At 34.4% G+C, this 21,281-nt stretch overlaps 2 long non-coding RNA genes across 2 annotated transcripts in view; both read right to left on the minus strand.

Moving 5' to 3' along the window:
* The window catches only part of LOC146992729 (uncharacterized), an 89,018-nt gene that overhangs the window by 41,136 nt on the left and 26,601 nt on the right, over nucleotides 1–21,281 (minus strand). The window lies entirely within an intron of this gene.
* Nucleotides 13,158–15,542, minus strand: LOC146992730 (uncharacterized). Its single transcript, XR_015039203.1, has 2 exons — nucleotides 14,864–15,542; nucleotides 13,158–13,442 (listed from the first exon to the last, which is right to left on the minus strand). It is a non-coding gene; the product is annotated as an uncharacterized LOC146992730 (long non-coding RNA).

A 21,281-nucleotide genomic window follows, 5' to 3' on the forward strand; every position in this document is an offset into this window, starting at 1 on the left:
CGCGTTAATTATCTTATTGATTGATCTTAGACATATTTTGTTTGTGATTAGCGCCTTATTTTTATTTTTACTTTTGTATGTGTTCTGAGTATTTCTAGGTTTAATTAAGTGATTTAATTGATGTTTTTGATTAATTATTTTTGATGATCTTCCTTGAGTATTTTAATTAGTAATTGCTTTGATTAATCTTGTTGTTTTACTTGCACATTTTGGACTTTACATTTAATGTGTCAGTAACGTCACTGTACCAAGGAGTCGTATGAAATATTGTTACATCATGTTATCCTTTAGCCTTATTGCACAGTATGAGTCATGGTATTTCAAGAAGTGTCTGTCTGCTAAATTTTGGTAAATCAAAATTTAATTCCTTAGGGGAAAGGAATGTTATGTAGAGAAATTACCGGATAGCGTTATAAAAATTAGGTGAATGATTTTATGATTTATGGAAATTTAAATTTTAGTTTGATTCTGAATTATTTAATTTAAGGCTTTAATTTTGGGGGAAAACAGATGCTTCTGGAAATATTATTTAGTTTAAAAGAGTATTATTTATTTTCCTCTATTTGTAAATCTTGTACAAACTTTTATTCATTGTGAAAGAAGCAGGGAAAGGGAGGCAATTTTCGCCAAGTCATGATTTCGCGCGCTTTAGAATGTTCGAGAAAGAATTTTCATTGTTAGTTGACCTTAAGAGAGGAAAGTACGTGACGGAAAGGTCAAAGGTTGTCTTTCAATGTAAGTCATTCAGGTTTTTGGCGATTGAGGGTCCGGTTGTTGGCTAAGTGAAGAAGGGCGCGCATGCGCGATCACCCTTATTTCCGCATTCTGGAGTTGAAAACGAAGATTTTGCCATAATTAAGGGGGCGATAAGTGAAGCCATAGTGGGAGCCCGTTTGGTGAAGGAGAAGAAGGAAATTTGAGTTGGACACACTTACTTTTGGCTGACTCTCGGACTGACTCGCTGATTTTTGGGCTTGCTGGACAAAATGTAAGTGACTCCGAGAGGTGTTTTCCGGCGGGGAGCGGCAAATATGCTCCCCGGCCGCGTTTTGGTTAAGAGGCGAGACTCTCTACACACTTGCTCTGGACTCACTTACTCTTGGACTCGCTGACTTTCGGGTTTGCTGGACTGGTGGACGTTGCTCTTGAAAACTGGCTTGAAGAAAATTGGAGTTGGATTCTCTCCCTTACTGACTGGTGGGTGGAACTTACTTGGGACGTTACCCGTGAAGCTTGCTCTTGGGATGAGTAAGAACAGGCGAGCAGTAATTTCCTAGCAACAACGTTTCTGACCGGCGAAATTTGAACGAGTTACCTGCGTGTTGACATAGGACTTTCAGGACCAAGTGGATAGCCGTCCTGGGCAGCAGTGCTCCTGTTTCTGTTCTACAGTAGTGAAGTGGAGTCTACATTTTTAGAACCAGTGTCAAGATGAGCCCGGCCGACATCAACGCGGGATAAGATAAGAGTCCTCCGCTTCAAGATGTCCCTTCAAGATAAGTTTTATTTTTTTTTTGGTGTGTTTGAACTTTAGGCAAGCTTTTCAAAAACGTCCTTAGCAGCAAAAAGAAAAAAAAACAACGTCAAATCAAAAATTTAACTCTCAGGCCTTAAATTGTTTCCCTTTCCTTTCTTTTAAATCACCAGACAAACCTTAAGTTTTTTTATGAATTTAAATGAACAGACTCTCAGATGAGGTTAAGATTTTTCTTATTGTGTTGTAATTGAATAAACTGATATTTAATCTGGAACCTCTTACAGTATGTTTTCTTTATATATTTAATATGAACTTTTCCTCTATATCTTGTATATGTTTTATGTTTTCGATCCTCTCACGGCGCGGTCCCGGAATGCAATTTTTTTCACAACGCAAAAAAATGCTGTACACGTTTCACTATACGATCACTCCCTTTAACGGCAAGTAGTTTCATATTTAACATTTAACAATATAGGAATTCCAGATATAACATGGTACCTAGAAGTAAAACTATTTAACCTTGGTGTCGAAACATTTCTTCATAACAATTACTGTTGATGGCAATAGGTATAATAAATTTCAAATTTAATTTTATTTAGATTTACTCTATTGTTCCACACCTGTGATTTCCAGGTGACCTCCAGTAACGCTCAACCTGAAAGTCTCCTATATCCAACATCCTTGACAAGCCATGATGTACTTTTATTTAATTTTAATTACAAATATGCTATATAAGCTTATACCACCACACACTGGTGTTCTATAAGTAACAAATCCTTTTATAAGATATGCTATCAAGAATAAGTTTCTCGGAAAGGAAATCATAAAACTAATAAACTTCCTGTCCACAAGTGATACTTGGCTATGCAACACATCAAAGCCTAGCAACACAGCAATACTTGGCGGGGCTCCTTGTGGACCCTGTGAAGGGTAGTTATCAAGATTATTGGCACGGAGGGTCAAAAACCAGATTTCCTATGGTTAAACAATGGGTTTCTATCACACTTTACTATATCCATATCCATACATCTGGCAATCAGCCTGTAAGTAACAGCTGATCAATGCTCTTGATATTCATCTTCGATTTAAAGTTGTTTTAATAAACTACCTATATACTACAGTTTTAAATATATATAATTTATATCATATTCAGTCGATAATATTTATTAATATCTATATCGTTTTTAATTCACAAGAAATCTGTCTAACGCCTTGCATTCTGTATCTTCTATAGGATCATATTTTGAATTTTTTTTCAAGTCTAATTAAATATTTTATCATCGTTTTCAACGTAGATTTATAACCTCTTTTATGTAACCAAAGCCGTATCAGCCATATTGACAGTTTAAACCTTTGTTATCTTCTTCAAGAGAACACAGATGTGAAATATAAGTAATTCATTTACTCGATAAATATTGATATCATGTATAAAGAGGGTAGTTGTTTATATTTAATGTACTCAAACGTGTAGCTAAGTACAGTGATTATAAATAAGAATCGAAGAGGAAAACTAAACGATAAGAAAACTATGAGAAAGGCACTAAAATTTCAAAAGAAAAATTGAAATAGTATTTAGAACTGAATATAAATATTATAGCGAAAATTGCTCGTTTCGACCGAGCTCCTCATAGTTTAGCGGATAAGACGCAGGACCTTAAACCCGAAGGTCTCACGTTCGAAACCCATCAACGGCAAGATGCCTGATAATTGGCTTTTATGTAAATTCCTTCTTGTTAATGTTATCTTCTTTATGTAAATTTCTTTCTTATTCTTCAAGAAAATTTCAAGCGTGGAATGTTCCAGCATGTTCACCAGCTGTATATAAATAGTTCTTCATTCAGTTCGAATAATAAAAAGTCTTGAGTTTAGACTTGAAGTACTTGCCTGTTCATTTGTACCTTCCCTTCATCTACGCGACAATATAATGAAAGGATTAAAATCTAAAGGAAAATTTACTGTATTAAATAACGTAAAACAAAAAAGTTCTTTAAATGTAAAATTTAACAATGAAAAGCACACAAAATTTAATGACTTCCTCAGATTATGCAATGTTTACTTAAAGCATTCCATTAGAAAGTGATGTTTTTTGCATTGACGCAATGCATAAAACAAAAGCATTCATAAAAATAAAATTTGAAGTAAGAAATTGTAAAGAAATACAGGGTGTCCAGTATTAGAGAACCCAATTTCAAAGCTGCCTAAAAGGCAAAACCAATCACCAGAAAATCGTTAAATTTTGTTGCGGATGGAAATGTCTTTCAGTGAAGGAAAAATATTTAGTTACAAATATCGTCACCAAAGTGCGTTTTGCTTTGAAAACCTGTAGCAAAATGTTAATCTTTCACCACGGCCACGCAGTAGCTGCTATTAAACCTCAAAACATCTGCGAAGATTTTATTTTCAATGTGCTTGCTGATCACAATGACCATAATTTTATAACATTCCGCTTTGTTAGTAAAATTGTTTTACCAAAATAGTAATGCCGTAGCAACTGCTCGACGGACATTGTTTACTTTGAAAAGAATTAGAAGAGGTCCAATGAATGCTAAAACCCTGCGGAAAATGATAACGAAATTTGAAGAAATATGATCGTTTCTATTCGTCCTGGAAGAGGACGAAACCCAGTTTCTGTAGAAGCATTAAAGGAAGTTGCGTTTCAGATGGTAGAGGATATAGCTTCAAACATCAGGTTAGCACCCAGTGTGTCCGGTATATAGCAGTAGCAGAGGCGTTTGAGAGGCCACATTTAACTGCCCATAAGGGATCTTGAGGAACATCCTCCGGTTTTATTCTTATAAACTTTCACTAATGCAGCAATGGCTTACTTCTGATTCTAACGCCCTACTCCGGTTCTCACTTCAAGTTTCTTGCTCGCTTTGAGGTTGATTCAAAATGGCCTTGGAATATCTTCTGGTCGGTTACAGCCGAAAACATCCCGGACGAAAACGTCGCGGAGAAAACAACGCAAGGCGAAAACGTCGTGCTACAAAACATCGTGGGAGAAAACATCGCAGTCCTAAAAACATCGTGGTACAAAACATCGTCGTCGAAAATAAAGCGGTTCAAAAACTTCGCAGCTTAAAAACATTGCCGTCGAAAATATCGTGGTAAAAAATAAAATATCTACAAATCATCGCATGACGATAACATCGCAGACATACTTTTTTCAGACATGCTTTTCGCAAACATGCTTTAATAACTGTAAATGGATATTCTCATAATGACTTGCGAGCACAAGATGGAAAGAAGGATAATTTTTACTTTCATATTTTTTATTAACTAATAAATTTTTGCTGAGAAAATAAAAAGGAAACTTAAGCATAGATAACTGATGCAACTTAGAGCACTTAATAGAATTTTAAACCGACATAGTTAACTAACAAAGGCCATTAATAAATCATTTTTTATAAAGTTTTCCCTGGTAATTTTCCATGAAAAGTATAATCTATAAGTTACATTTAATTTTCTATGCTTAAGTTTCCTTCTTACTTTTTCAGCAAAAATTTATTAGTTAATAAAGAAATGTGAAAGTAAAAATTATCCTTCTTTACATCTTGCGCTCACAAATCATTATGGGAATATCCATTTACAATTATTAAAACCTGAAAAAAGCATCTCTGCGATGTTATCGTCATGCAATGATTTGTAGATACTTTATTTTTTACCACGATATTTTCGACGACGACGTTTTTAAACTGCGAAGTTTTTGAACTGCTTTATTTTCGACGACGATGTTTTGTACCACGATGTTTTAGAACTACGATATTTTCTCTTTGCGATGTTTTCTCCCACGATGTTTTGTAGCACGACGTTTTCGCCGTGCGTTGTTTTCTCCACGACGTTTTCGTCTGCGATGTTTTTGCCGCGATGTTATCGGCGAACACCCTTCTGGTCAGGCAAAGCGCATTTGCGTTTGGAAGGTGCAGTGCATACTCACAAGTGCTGAATTTGGGAGCCAGAAAATCCTCGTCCTATCTTGGAGGTTCCATTGCATTCTCTAAAGTGATAGAGGATTTTCTGCATAATTTATTCTCTGCCCTTTCTTCTTTGATAATTTAAGTTCTTCAGGTGGCATGCTCGATCACTGGGAAGCGATATACATCGCTTTTAGAGAACGAAATTGTTCCGGCTTCTGTAAGCACGTAAGCGCCTTCCACGTACACTCTTTATGTAAATTGAAGCTCCTCCACACATTCGGCGGTGTGTTATGAATGTTCTTAAACGTCATTTTACAGAAGAACGTGTCATCAGCCTGCACTTTCGTAATTTGGGCTCATTACGAATCCTCAGACTCAATCCCGCCCCAATCCTCAGACTTCAATCCATGCGATCCATGTGGTAAATCGTTGCTTCAATTCTTGTGGTAAATTATGACAATTCAAGAACTTTGCCTGATTATGAAGACAGCATTTCACGCCATGTGGAACATGCCATCTTGCAATTTTAGATGGTAGCTGAAAATGATGGCCATCATGCGGAACATGTTTTTATGTAATAAAATTTTAAAACTGTAAAACTACAGTAAAGGTGTCTCCAAGTGTGTAATTTATTAATACAATTTTATGGCGATATTTGTAATTAATTAGTTTTTTGCTGAAAGACATTTCCATCCCTTCATTAAGTCCGCCTGAAAATTTCACAATTTTGTGATGACTGGTTTCGCCTGTAGATAGCTTCCAAATAGGGTTCTTTAAATCTGGTCGCCCCTTATTTAAAGAGAGGGGCCAAAATTTAGAGATTCATAGAGTGGGAATATACTTTACTTAACAATATGATTGCATATCGAAATGATAAGATGAAAATAATAATAATAATAATAAATGAAATCTACGTTAATTTAGTTGGCACATCAGATGCCCATCGGTGATCATTTCAGTTATTGTTTTCAGAGCCATGAATACAACTGACGGTAACAGTCGGAACATGTAATTTTCATAATTCTTTGTTTAATCCTATACACTAATAGTGCTTTAGGATGGGTCAGTATTCACAGAAATGATAAATTTAAAGAAAGAAAAAGTTAATATGATGCAGTTTTTCAAAGAAAAGCTTAAACCCAATATATTTACTTGTATAATCTTAATTATGAAGAACATAAAATATTTTCTACTTTAACTTTTTTCCGAAAACAAGTTAATTTTATAAGTATGTTTTTCAAGGTACTTTTGAAATGCACATAATCCCGTTAGATAATATGTCTCAGAGCATATTATTAGAACACTCAGCCCATATTACGCCTTTTTTCTTAATCACAATAACTTCATTATTTATTATCAAAAAGGGTTATATGAATCAATACAATTTCTTACTAACTCCTTTCATTATTGGAACCAAAACAACTGCGAATAAAATCTTCAGAAACGCTTTCCTATGTATTCGCAAATGCTGCTCTCACTTAGTTAATTACGCTCAGCGCTGACTTAGTTAATTATTTTTGAACAGCAAAGAATAAATATAACTCATTTTAAAATTAAAATAAAATTTCATAACTAATTAGATATCGATAATATAACAGATTGTGGAATATTTATACTTATTTCTTCATTCTTTAACTGTTATAAGCTGAATATAAACATTACAATAAATAATCAAAAAGGGCAGCAGTTATTTCCCTATTTTAGCAAATGTGGTGAATATTATATGTCTTACTCAATTCTTACATATGAAACAGGAAATTCAATACCCAGTAATACCGTTCTGCAGAGATTACAACCTCTCTGACAGCAAACGTACTCCAAGTGCTGTTTCCATTTCCTGCAACAACAGTGGAAGCATAGTCGAGAGTCTTATCTAAACAATTATGGCTCTCGGGGAAATGCAAAGAAAACAAAGACATATCTTTGCGAGATACATATTTTAATCCTCTCAATCAAGCGATGGAAAAAACACCTCAGCGCCGAGCACTAATCCCTTAATCTCGGAAAGACTTGTAGTTCGAACAGTCTTCTAGGAACTTTTCTGCGCCAACTATCGCTGACACTGCTCAAACAATTGATCATCCCCAAGGATTGCTGTCATTTGTTATTGCGAGTTTTCCCTCCAGAGGAAATATCTCAGTTCTTCACTCGGATTATTCTGACATTATGAAGATGTTTGTTATTCCGATTTCTCCCTTTGTGACTTATTTTAATTTGTTGTTTATGTATCTAAAATTTTTATTTCAGAAAAATATCTTCTATGAGCACAAAGAATAAAAAAAATCGACTCTGTGATAAAACTTGTACTTCTTCAACGTTTTGAGTTTTTCCTTAATTTTATTAAACATCTTTCTTTAAGATATCAGTTTCTTTGACCAATGTGAAAATTTGCATTAAATTTCAAGAACTTTGAGTATCAGTTGAAAGGCTTTAGTCACTGAAATGATTTATATATCATAGATTTGCTCAGTTGTTGTTTGAGAAACATAATTTAAGAGAATTTAGACTAAAATCAATCAAAGTTTCGCATACGTTAGTTAATAAACATAAGGGCATAGCAATAAATAAAATTTGAGAGATTCTTTTGTACATGTACTAAATAATAGCTCATAGTTACGAAATTATTATCTTCCTCGTCCTTCTTTGATCTTAGGCTTAATCTGAATTTCAACTAGATTTCATAATTCAAATAGCATTAATGGTAACTGAAGACCTTTAGCCCCCCCCCGACGCATAAAATGATGCCTGTGCAAAAGCAATTAACCCTATAAAGTTGTTCAATAAACTAATTCAAAATCAAGTGGAACAATTTTAGCACAACATATCTGTTTGCTTTTCGATACAGCAATTTGCACATTAGTTTGCTAGAGAACACCAGAAAAATCTTTGTCTTAATGGTGATTAATAAATTCCGTGTGTTCCTGTCAGCATTTTATTATATCATATAAAATATGGTACACTTGCATCCCTGAAGAAATTTACATTATGATTAATTATTGGTATTCTCCTTCTATAAACTTTAATAAAAATGTTATGTAGACCTGTACCACAAATATTTCTTTAGTAACTTATTCAGAGAAAGAAGGAATGTAATACTTGTGAAGTAATATGAAGGCATAAACTTTAAAAATACATCTTAGTTTCTTTTTACATCCTTGTACGAAGTAAAGGAAGTATAATTGTGAAAAATTTCTGGTATCACATTTCAAAGGAAATATCATTTTGACCATTCCCGAATCCATTTCGATATATTTTTTTTTCGTGACGATTGTACGTACGGATAGAATAAGACTCTTTCTTCCTAAACGGATTATAAAATGGATTTAACTTAACTCTTTGAAATCCAACCCTTCGCTAACCTGTATTCTCAAAATACCGAACCGCCCGAAATACTTTTCCAGTTTCACAGCAATTTCCTCCCCTGCCCGTCTATTAACGCAGAAAATAGATGTGAAGATTTCGAATGACATCCTTTGTACTTTCTAACAAAGATTCCATTAGCCTTTGACTCCGTTCTTTATAAAACTATTTTGAAGGTCAGACCAACAAGCCTTTCTGGCTTTGTGATGATCATGACTGAGATTTTGTTTATTTCCGTTATTTTTAAAGGAAGGAATAAATTGATTAAAAATAAATATAATCCTTAAATTTTTAAACTGCACTTTTATTGCTTTTTAAAGCTTAAAAGCACACTGTACCACAAAAAAATCAACAACGAAATGTCACGAGCAACCAAAAGGTAAGAAATCTCTTAGGACAAGCTGTCTGCAGTAAACTGATACAATGCATTTGGGGAAACTGCATCTGCTACAGCATACCTCAGGAGGAGGGAAGAAAACAAGATTACAATCTCGGCCGTTTTCGGGCGGTTCTGGTTTTTTTCAATGTAGAGCCGTGTGGGACGGATTGGTTGTGAAAGAGTTAAATTATAAAATGGATTAGAAGGGAATATTTCGTGACATCTGTACGTACGTACGTGCGTATGAATGTAAACTGCTGGCCATGAAAATGCAACACCGTGAAGGAAGCATCCAAACAACATGAAACTTCATGTAAAAAACGAGATACAATAAGGAAATGCTTACATTTCAGCGCACCCGCACATCATTTGCAGCTGTAGCGTTTCTTACAATCCATATATAAAGGGAGGAAACGTTTTGAATAATGTGCATTGTTTTCTCGTTAGATTAGTTTGCATAAGCAGCTTCAGTATGACTCGTTGTAAAACACAACATCATTGAGCACGTATCTAGTTCGACCGAGTCAGAATCGTTGCATACAACGATTACGGATTATCCTTCCGAGAAATTTGTCATCGTGTCGAACATAGCCATGCAACAGACAGACGAATACGGAATTTGTGGATACAGGACGGAAGGACTGACAGGCAGGAGGAATTGCTTCATCGCACCACTGCACGGAAAGACAGTCATATTGTGCATATGGCTCTGATGTAGCACTCTGCCACATCCACAACTATATCATAGCGAGTGCAGTCTGTGACAAAACAAGGTTTTAAGATGAATCAGGCTTCTGCCTGCAGTACCACAATGTTCGGATTTGTTTGCAGTACCACAGTTTGGAGACTGAAGAGCGGCTGCTCGACTGTTATGTTATGCATCTCATACTGGTCCTGCGCCCGGTGTTAGAGTCTGCGATAGTATTGCATTCTACTCCCTCATCCCGTAATACGCATTATCGGTACACCAACCAGCCAACGCTATATCTCTGTGATTTTCCAGCCTGTTCTAATTCCTTATTTTCAGGTTTTGATTGCGGCAACTTTTCAGAAGAAATGCGTGACCACACGTTGCACGCGATGTTGAAGCTTTCTTTTTAGCCCATCATACTGCATTGCTCCCTAGCATCGTGCTGCATTTCGGATGGCCAGCAGTACGTCTATGTATCTCGTATAACTCAAAAAAGATTAATTATAGAACATTGAAATTTGGTATATGAAACTTCTATAACATCTACACTCATGTCCATAAATTAAAGATAATTCGGAGTCACGCGGAAATCTAAAGTAAATATATCACCTGTAAAATCACTGCACACATCTTCAAGAATCATATGCAAATTTCAGGAAGTAACCAGATGACACCGATGGTACGTCACAATGACGAGAGTGTAAGAGAGTGATATATAAGGAATACAGGCAAATAAGTAAAATTGTTCGCAGGCGCTTTATAAGCATTTCAGTGCAATAACTGAATAGTTATGACACAAAGGACGCATTTGGATGTTTTTTACGTGGTAGAATTATCGGCCGTCTGGAATGTGGGCTTACCCAACTGGAAGTATCAGACGAACTTGGAATAGCCCAGAGTGTCATCTCCAGGCTTTGGCAGCGATTCCAAGATGATGGTAATGTGAGCAGACGTTACAGCACATGTCGCCCCAGAGTTACAACGCCGAATGAGGATCGGTATTTGGCAGTTATTGCCAAAAGAAACAGGCAGAGAACAGTCTCTGACCTGTCTCGTCAGCTCTCTTCAGCCACTGGTACGACAATTTCAAGGCGGACCGTGTACAGACGCTTAGGGCAGATTTGTCTATATGCTCGTAGACCTGTCAGATGCGTTCCACTTACTGCAACTCGCTGTCGCCTGCGGTTAGCCTGGAGTAGAGAGCATGCATTGTGGACACCGCAACAGTGGGCTTGTGTGATGTTTTCCGACGAGTCCAGGTTTAGCTTGCAGTCTGATTCTCGCCGGACTTTCATATGGAGAGCTCCAGGTACCCGTTACCACCAAGAAAACATCATTGAACGACACCGTTACGGTGGTGCAGGAGTGCTCGTTTTGGGTGGAATTATTCTGGGTTCCAGAACTGACCTGTATGTTCAAATTGGAACTATGACAAGCCAAATCTAACGGGACGTCATTCTGAAACAACATGTATGTTTGTTTCGGGGCGCCATGCGCACAATTTGTGTTTATGGATGACAACGCCCGTCCTCACCGTGCAAATATCGTAAGCGAATGCCTTCAATCGGAGGATATCACTCGTATGGACTGGCCAGCATTCTCACCGGACTTGAATCCAGTAGAGCACGTGTGGGACATGCTTGGCCGACGAGTTGCAGCCCGTCAACCTCCTCCTACATGTCTACCGGAACTTCGGAGAGCATTGCTTTTTGAGTGGTGTCATATCCCTCAAGATCAGATTGATAATTTGATACTCAGCATGCCTAGGCGTTGTACGGACTGTATTGCATTGTATGGGAGACACAATGTATTAACAATCATACCAACCATATAATATTGGTTTTTTGTAAATAGGTTTTTTTTTTTTTTTTTTTTTTTTTTTTTTTTTTTTTTTGTAATTTGCTCTAGGGAGAAAAAATCGCTAATTTTTTTAATAATATCAAACATATAGCACTTTTTTTGCTCTTTACCTTTTGTTTAATAAATAAGCTTTACAAATAAGTCAAATTTGTTTTGCTTCTAACTCTTCCTTTGCCTGATTTTGCATTATCCTTAATTTGGACATTAGTGTAGTTACGCACCTCCCTTTCTTATTGCAGTTTTCAGTACAAAACTTATATACATAAAATCATTCCATATCCGGCTTAAAATTCCTTTCCCGGCCTTTATTTTCGCAATCGTTGGTCGTAGCCATATACTTACAATCACAAAAGTGTGTAAGGATCTTAAGTTTTACTATCGTTTATTTTATTTTAAATCTTTACTATCACTTCTTATTTTCTACTTCCGGCCAGAATTATAAGCGTTAATGTATTTATGCAAAGTTTGTCTGGCGAACGCCAAGTATTTAAGTTGTGGCTTTTTGCCAAGCGAGAGAGAGGAAGCAGTGAGTCGAAGCAGGCCGCTTACCTTAGAAGTTTTACTCAGTTGCTGGTTGCCTTCCAGGCCAGAGGTTTTAATCCTCTTGATAATTTTTAAACGTATTGTAGTGTTCACAGTTCTCTGTACTACATACGGCTTCCTGTTAATATAAGGCTAATCTTCCACGTTTATTATTTTAAAGTTAAATTAGAGTTTAGGTTTATTTTTTATATTTTTACGTTTAGACCACAAGTAGTGGATCTGTATATTCCGAAGTACGGAAATTATTGTAAATAGAGAAAAATAAAGGGTTTTGTATACCCTTCTTGTTTATCCTGTCTACTTCCCACAGTGACTGAACATAGCTTTAGTAAGCTCTCTGTTCCGAGTCAGGTCCTTGCATGTTTCCGAAGAAAGTAAGATGGAACATTGAACCTGATAAGTGTTTTAAATGGCAAAAATATTCATTTTTTGGTCATGTCAAATTTTAAAAAATTAATTTTTGACGAATAAGGAAATCTAAATTTTAATGTGATCCGCCGGTTCCTATACTTATATTTAGGAAAGTTTTATGTTCATTATGAAAAAACAAAATTTTAAGAAGTTTAACTCCCGTAAGATAAAAATTGACCGGGATATTTAATTTCAAAATTTGCAGTTTTTGATGTCGTTTTTGACTTGCCTTGAGGGATCGGTTAATTAAGTTAGAGTAATTCGAGGAAATAAGTTTAAATGAAGTGCAGTAAAAATTTGTATAATTTAACAGGTCGTACAAGGAAGTCATTAGACTTTTATTGAAAGGATCCGAATATTATAAGAGATATATATGTTCAAATAAAGTGTGTGTTGAAAATAATGATCGAAAATTATTAATTCCCACTCAATCGTCAAATGTAAATCAGAATTAAGTAGACTGCTTCTTCTGATCCAAATGAATAGGAAGTGATTATGCACCGAATTAACAAAAAAATGAATAGATAAACCTTTTATACTTGTTTAAGAATGTTTAGTTACTACATCTTTTATGATTCATTTTATTTGAAACTTAAAAACACTTTATAACCAAAAAGGAAAAGATCTTTTGAGCTAACAAAGTCACATGCCAAGCATATTTCAGTTCTTGTCCAATATTTACCATTCGTTTCTGTTACAGTACAGCTCCAGATATGCTGATTAATTAGAACCAAAGTCTATCCGGTCATTCGAAAATTCCGGATAATTGCAATGCTGTCTTACTGTAGACCAAATGTGTATTCACTGTAACGAGGTAAAAAAAATTAATATTGTCTCTTGTGTTATTTATTTCAGCAAAGACTATACAGTTAATAAATTAAATATTTTTATTTTCTTAAAGCAATGTAAAAACATAATTGTTTATGAAATTTAAGGGGTAAAATTGGTTTTTACTTGCCAAAACACACAGTCCATTTATATTTTATCTGAAGCAAAGATATTGATTTTTATTTATTTTTACAAGGACTCTAGAGCATGAACATTATTTTCTTTTTTACTGCCTTAAGATATATCTTTATTTACGTAAAAGAAAATGAATAACATATTTCTGTTTAATTAAAATTAAGCTAAAACGTTATTTTTTATTAACATAAAATACGAAAGTAATAAAATGACAAAACAATATATATTACTAAATTTCAACTTTACAAGATAAATTTACAATTTTGATGAAAAATGTCATTTAAATCAATGGGAAATCAAGAGCCTGTAGAGGTATTAAAAGAAGTTGATTTCCTTAACCTGAAAAGAGCATTAAGCCATCTGGAAAAAGAAATTTTGGAATCGGAATCTGGATATGACTTGCTGTTGAAATGCTCACGAAAACTTGAAAATAAAAAATATAGCAGATAATAGGTAAATGCACTTTTCCCTTAATTAAAGACATTACATAGACTCAGTTTTGATTTTCATATTTCGTTTTAGCTCAGTAATGTATACGAGCCAGTTTCCCTTAGAAAGTCCTCCACGAAGGCATCCCTCCCTTTACGCAGATAGCCCTTGAGGCTTTGCCATAATCATACACACACACACACACACACACTTTTAGCTCAGTACAGACATATTTAAAAATTTGTAAATATTAGTATTCAACAACAAGAACTTAAATGCTTATGAAAATATTATTTTTTCTTCTTCATAACGGCATAAAGGAATAATAGTTTTATTTAGACTAAAGTAGCATGCCTTAGCAGGGCGAATGTAGCAGAGCCATATAAATTCAGCAAGTTTAGTTGCACTTTTCTATTTAAAAATTACATCAAAGTTTGAAAATGTTACATTTAAATTGTTTGGTTGAAAAGTTATTTCGAAAATGTCATGGTTCTTAAGAACAGTAATTTTGCATTCGAAACCTTATTTTTTTAATTTTTCTTACCTTAACCCTTAAATTTATAGTGGTATATAAATATATCATTTACACTAGTAAATAAAGCAAAGATATTGGTACGAAACCAATATCTTTGCTTTATTTACTAGCGTAAATGATACGATGGTAAAAGGTACGAACATTCAGTATCCTAATATCAAGACAGAAAAGAAACAAGCCGAAGTAAAACATAAAATAAGTAAAGCCAAAGTAAAACATAAAATTAGTAAAGCCAAAGTAAAACATAAAATTACTAAAGCCAAAGTAAAACATAAAATTAGTAAAGTAAAAGTATTACCTAGTGTGTGGTGTAGATTTTGGTCAAGAATCTATCAATTTCATGGGCAAACAGGTATAGGTGCCTCTTTATCGAGAACAAATAAATCTGCAAACAACCCCCCCCCACCACATATTTCTCTGCTCTTCATGAATATATCTCTGCCCCCGAAATCTCTGCTAACAGAGTCTTGACTAAAATCTATGCAAAACACAATGTTGTTGCTTTGCTAATTTTGTATTCTAATATCGACTAATTCTGATTAATTCCTAAACTAAGTTTAAAGTTACAGCTTCTTTTCTTTTTGTAAGTAGACTTAGGAAGGCCTAAATGAAATATGCTTTCAGCCGGGCAGTGCTGGAAACTTTTTCGTCCCTGAAGAACGCAGCTTATCTAGTATGTAGATAGATAATTTCGCTTCAAAGATATGCTCAAAATTCACACGCGTGTTGTTTTAAATATTGCAGCAACTTTCTTTCTTTTTCGGTATTCCAGGCTCTTTGCACTGGTAGCCTTATGCATTATTGCAAGTGACATTTTTGTAAATGGATTAACTTCCAAATATAATGAATGCCTCATTCAACTGCGCCTGTACTTACCAAGCGTGAGGATTGTGAATAATTAACTGTCTCGTGGTTACGACAGGGTAAAAATAACTGCAAGTTCTCTATGCAGTTAATCCTTAATTTATTATTCTAGCACCTCGCACACACTTTTTTTCTTACGCTTTATGAGAAAAGTTTTATCTAGGGAATTTGTTATTCATGTCTTTTATCGTAGAAAAGAAGTAGCTGCAGTATCTCACGTTAAATAAATATGTGACATGTGTAATCTGCTGACTATTTAGAACAATAAAACTTCAAACCGAACAAAAAATTTATTTCGGCAGCAAAAACTTACTTCACCAGATATTGGTTTTCGATTTATAATTCCTTCGTCTGTTAATAATTCGATCAAAATACATTTTAAATGCTTCTGAGATCTTCGTTTTAAAACTCTTTGGAACAGCTTGTTACTTTAAAACAAATATAAAATGCCACTAAAAATTAGAAATACCCTACAAAAGCAGATTTTGTGGATTATGCTTATATATCTAGATTATCGAAATTAAATTAATAGTAAATTACATGTGATTGCTGAGATGCTTTTAAAATTATGGGGTAAATTTTTAAGTCGGAAACTGAAAATAATCTCCAGAAAAAAAATATTTTAATTGCTGCTACTTTTAAAACTCAAGTTGTAGAGACATTAGATAATTTTTGGAAACAGGACAGATAAAAAATGAGCAACGCCTTCTCCCGGAATCGAACCACGGACCTCTGGAATACAGGCCCAGCATTCAGAACCATTACACCACGAAGGCACGCTAGGAAGGCGGGGAAAATACCTTACATACTCCCCCTTTTAAAAGGCGACTGAGGTTTTTAGGAGACCCAATCGCCACATCCTGGGTGTAAAGAGTCATCATCCACAGCCCTTTTAATTCGGGCGCCACGGTAGAGACATTAGGCATTTTTTGGAAGAAGGAGAGATGAAAAACGAGCAACGGCTTCGCCGGGAATCGAACCACGGACCTCTGGAATACGCGCTCAGCGTGCAGACCACTGCACCACGAAGGCAAGCTAAGAAGGCAGGAGAAATACCTTATGAAGTCTGATGAGGAAATTCTTACTACGATTTATTTAAACAACAGTACATATGAAAATACTGCAGTTGGTATACGCGAAGCGGAACTAAACTCATTAAGACTAGATCTTACAAAAAAAAAAATATTTCATATGGAATTTCGATTTAAGATGAGCCAACCTGTAGAACTTTCTTTATGAAATTACTTACATTATGGAGCGAAAGCCTTTTGTGTTCATAAAATAACTGAAAAGTACAAAAAGAATGAACTGACAAAAATAAAGGAGGAAAACGAAGGAAATGTGTTGCTTTTAATGCAGCTTTGAAAGAAAAAATTAGTGGAGTAAATCCTATTGCATCTGAAAGTGAGTATTTTGATGCTTGTTTGAAAATCCTATAATCAATGATGAATGTATTTCTACACGAACCGTTCAAAGTGTCTCCGAAAAACTGGTTGAGAAACTCTTCATCATAGCAGCACATAAGCAAGGTTGTTGGCACCCACTTATTAAAAATCGATACCTCTCTGAAACAGAATAATCTTTAACCATGAGATGAAATTTAATATTTTTGATAATGCTGAACATTACATTGCTTGAAATAAAATGAATGCGGCTCCTTCTCCTAGCCCTTTAATTGCAAAGGTCTGATCTATGGAGGGGGATTATATGTACTCAAGCTGAATAGAAATCTTGTATTCATTGTTGTATTGTAAACTATAGAGTTCGTTTACATATACTGAAAGAAATCCTTAAAGATAAGGCTGTTAAGTTGTGTTCGAATGAAGCATTCCATTCTAGCATTATAACAACAAGGAGTGCCAGTAATGATGCATAATATTACTGTTACTGTAAGTAACAACTATCCTCGTCTGGCCAGTCCCCACACCATTGTCATTGATGATTAATTTTCCAGACTCGAAACAGATGTGCAAACTATAAAATAGTGAGCTAAGAGCATTTGAAACTTTGCTCTGCATGATAGATGGTGAAATAGCAGTCACCCTTTTTATGCTACGTTAGTAGCACTTGGAGGCTATATTAAGGTCTTAAGGTTATGCAACTCAACAATAACACTTCCTTTTATAGGTAGAAAGTTATAGAAATCATACATGTATTCTCAATTTTTTTAATTCAAAATCTACAAATGTTTCTTTTAAATGTTTTAATTTATTTTCAGCTTTTCACGGAACTGTTAAAAATGAAGTAATTAGTTGCATCTGTGGAATAAAACAGTTGATGGTATAAAGTGGGTATTAAAGTGGGTAGAAGTGCGTGTAACAGAATTTTAGGACTAAACATGCACAAAATCGAAAGTTGAAAGGAGGGATGCCTTCGCGGAGGACTTTCTAAGGAAAACTAGCTCGTATACACGGTACACATGGTGGAAACCACGAAAACGCTCATGCAAACTGCCCGTTCACCGGGATTCGAACCTTGGTACGAACTACCAGTATATTGTTTAAGTCTCTGGTTTCGGTTTTGCGTTTGAGGTAAAGAGAAAGTAATCTACAGACGCCAACTAGGTTGAATATGGCAGATGACTGAAATGTCTGACAGCAATCTTTGTTAGAAACTGCTTAAAGAGAACAAAATTGTGTTACGGTGCATTGTCGGGCAGCATTAACCAATTACTCGATTGAGCTTTTTCAGGCCGATCGCATTGAAGTCTGAGTCGCATTGATCACATTCTGATCAATGTGATAATGCTTGACCACAATGATCGCATTCTTCTGAGATCGCATTGATCGCATTGAATTCTCGTCAAAGTCTGTACATTTCGTTTTTACGAAAGTAGAGTTTTCCTTCTGTCTCTCAGGAGCAAACTCTTTGTGAATTATCCATTTCCAATCAAGAAAGATCACAAACATTGTCCTTACTCGAGATTTCTTAAATCGAAGTTATTATGGTGGTGGTGAACTATCTCTAGTCCAAGTAAATGTTTACCATTTTGTCTCAGGATAATAAGCACGAAGTTTCATCACTCGTCACATTTTGTTAGATAAAATCGGTATTAATATCTGCCATTTGTCTCAATCACGACATGCAAACTTTCGGGCTTCTTTCTAAGTCAAAGTGTGAGAAGAAAACGAAACCAAAATTTCTTTTTCCAAGAAACTGACTCAGTTTTGTGAGTTGTGGCTTTACTAACACTCATCTTATCGGCTGTCGAAAAGACATGTGACGACTTTTCATCAAAAATTATTGAACTTCTTCGATGCTCTCATTCGTTCGAGGTTTTTAAGAACGAACATTCCTGGGTTCATTATCAAAATCTTCTTATCCATCATTAAAGCGTCCCTACCAACGAAAAACAGCAAACAAACTTTATCACCAAACTTTATGCAATTAATCCAATTTAATTACAATAGTTAATGCTACTTATATGACGGAACGTGGGTCTTATCTTAAGTTAAGAATAACATGTAAGTTAATGTTTTTCGTCATAAGTTGATTATATTATTAGTTTATCATTTACAGACCATCGAATAATTTACAGAAGACACAGATTAACAATTTATCTTCTTTGCACTGCTAGTGTAACAATTTTTGAACATTTAAATAAAAAACGACAACTATTTTATTCCACTAAACGAGTTTAATATCAAATGCTCTTGCACTTTAATACATTGCCTTTAAAAAATGTCACTTTTATACTAAGTAAAAACATTCTTCAAGCGTAAATAAATATTTATGTTTCAAAGAAGAATTTTTTTAATTTAATAAATCTTTTAGTGTTTGCACATAAGTATCAGATGAACGTACAACGTTAAGTACTTATTTGCTAGTAAACACAAATTAATTAAAGCATAACAAACTATTTTCATCGCCACCAATAATTGCTTCAAATATGTGGCTCTAAGATCAAGATTATTCTGAAAATGTTAGAGTAACACTGTCATTAAACAAAGCTTTTGGCACTTACTAAGTTAACTATTACTTATCGAGCTAAATTCGTCTTAAGAGACACATCACCTACAACAATAACTCAAACTAATGCAGCGCACCGGAACCACTGCTGCAGACATTCACGCGTTTGCATTAAGAAGTATCAGAAAGCCCTATACCGACAATGTTAAATTGGCCATTTTCGATGTACCTTTTCTCAAAATCTGTTGTAGATACAAGCTTGAAATTTTTTCTGTAATTAAAGAATACCTATCGGATTATACTGAAATGAGCTTTTGAAGCATTTTGAATTTTAGAGTAAATTACAGAATATTTTGTTAGGCATAGTAAAATTTAGCACTTTTCTCACACAAAAAAATTAAATTTTTTTTCTAAGTTTATTAAAAAAAACTCATTTCGGTAAATATTAGGGAACTTAATAAATAAGCCATAAAAAGCTTAGATACCTGTAAGCAGTAGTCTTGAGAAAAGGTACATCGAGTAGAAAAAAATCACGTTTGGAGAAAAACGCGTTTTTATATAAAATGCTCATTGATCAAAGCAGTAGATGAGAAATTAAAACTAGATTTTTTTACAGTTGTAATTTTCATAAGAGATTAAAGAATGGTATTTTTAGAAAGATAAAAGTGTATAGAATTTGAAAATGCAAAAATCCGAAATCACAATTTTTTGAAGATTTTGGGGTTCCAACATCCCTTAACAAAATAAATGATACACTATTTTTAAAATTTAGCAGACTGAATCAAAACCATCAGAGGCTTTTCGCCCTCAAATATACCTTGAAAATTAATTATCAGTTTTAGTATTTTTCTTTAAGATGGAGTCAATAAAATGTTAGTATTCGAACATAAATCTCAAAACTTCCTGCTATTAGTTGTTACAAACTAAATCGAATGCTACTCTGGAAATTTTTGAAAAACATATATTCCACAAACTAAAGTGTAACAGGGAGAGATGGTAAAATAAACAGAGTAAACAGTTTTAATTGATGAAAATGTACATTTAGCAGCATATAGTACTCATTGTTTTACGCAATCAACAGGCAAATTTTTCATTTTCATTTGCTGAATTAAACACTGAACAAAAATATTTTAACCTCTAAATCTGCACTTTGAAATCCAGAATCTTTAAACGAAAAGCTGTTTTAACAAATATTTAAATACTTTAATAGTATGAAGTGTAAACTTCTATATGATACCATGTACTGCAGATTACCGACTCACTTCATATAAAATTATAGCTCGATAATTTTGTAAAATAAACAGACTTTTCCTAAGAGTTTTTCAGAAATTATTTGAAAGCTTTTAATGTAAGATCCTTCAGAATATTTTTTTTTCTTTTCCTATGGATTATTTCTCGCTTTCCTCATTATATTCCTTGACACTTTTAATGAAGAGGCGTGATCGAAAGGACATCTAGGCCAAACCATTTGGTTAGAAAATTTAGGCAATTATCATTTCTGCCTTTCTTTTTATTCAACGACAAAACGATATTTCTCTCTTCTTAATTAAAGGCAAGAGAAAGAGCAATTTCTTTTGCTCCACGGTTTAGCGAGGGTGCTATTTTGATTACCTTCAGGATAAAAGAAGGGGAAAAAAGAATAAATCAAATTATAAGACAAACAATAAAAATAAAATTTCGCAATTAAGAGAAATAGCGTTCGTGCTTGGAGCCTGCTGGATGTAATAGCAGTGGTTGAAGGGGGAAGCGTACATCATCATAAGATACATTGGCACGTAATGTACCGTTTGCTGCGCGAGCAAATTTATAACGTACTATCAACGAAAGACAACAATAGAAATAAGACAAAGAAAATAGATCATAACTTCAATTCGACGGAAACCTACTCATGTCTGAGATATTTCAGTAATTTATTGCTTGAAATCTTAGGTAGATGTTTTGAC

This window comes from Stegodyphus dumicola, chromosome X2 (assembly GCF_044657685.1).
Source record: "Stegodyphus dumicola isolate Sdum_Otavi_A_Nest chromosome X2, ASM4465768v1".
NCBI classification, from domain to species: Eukaryota; Metazoa; Arthropoda; class Arachnida; order Araneae; family Eresidae; genus Stegodyphus; species Stegodyphus dumicola.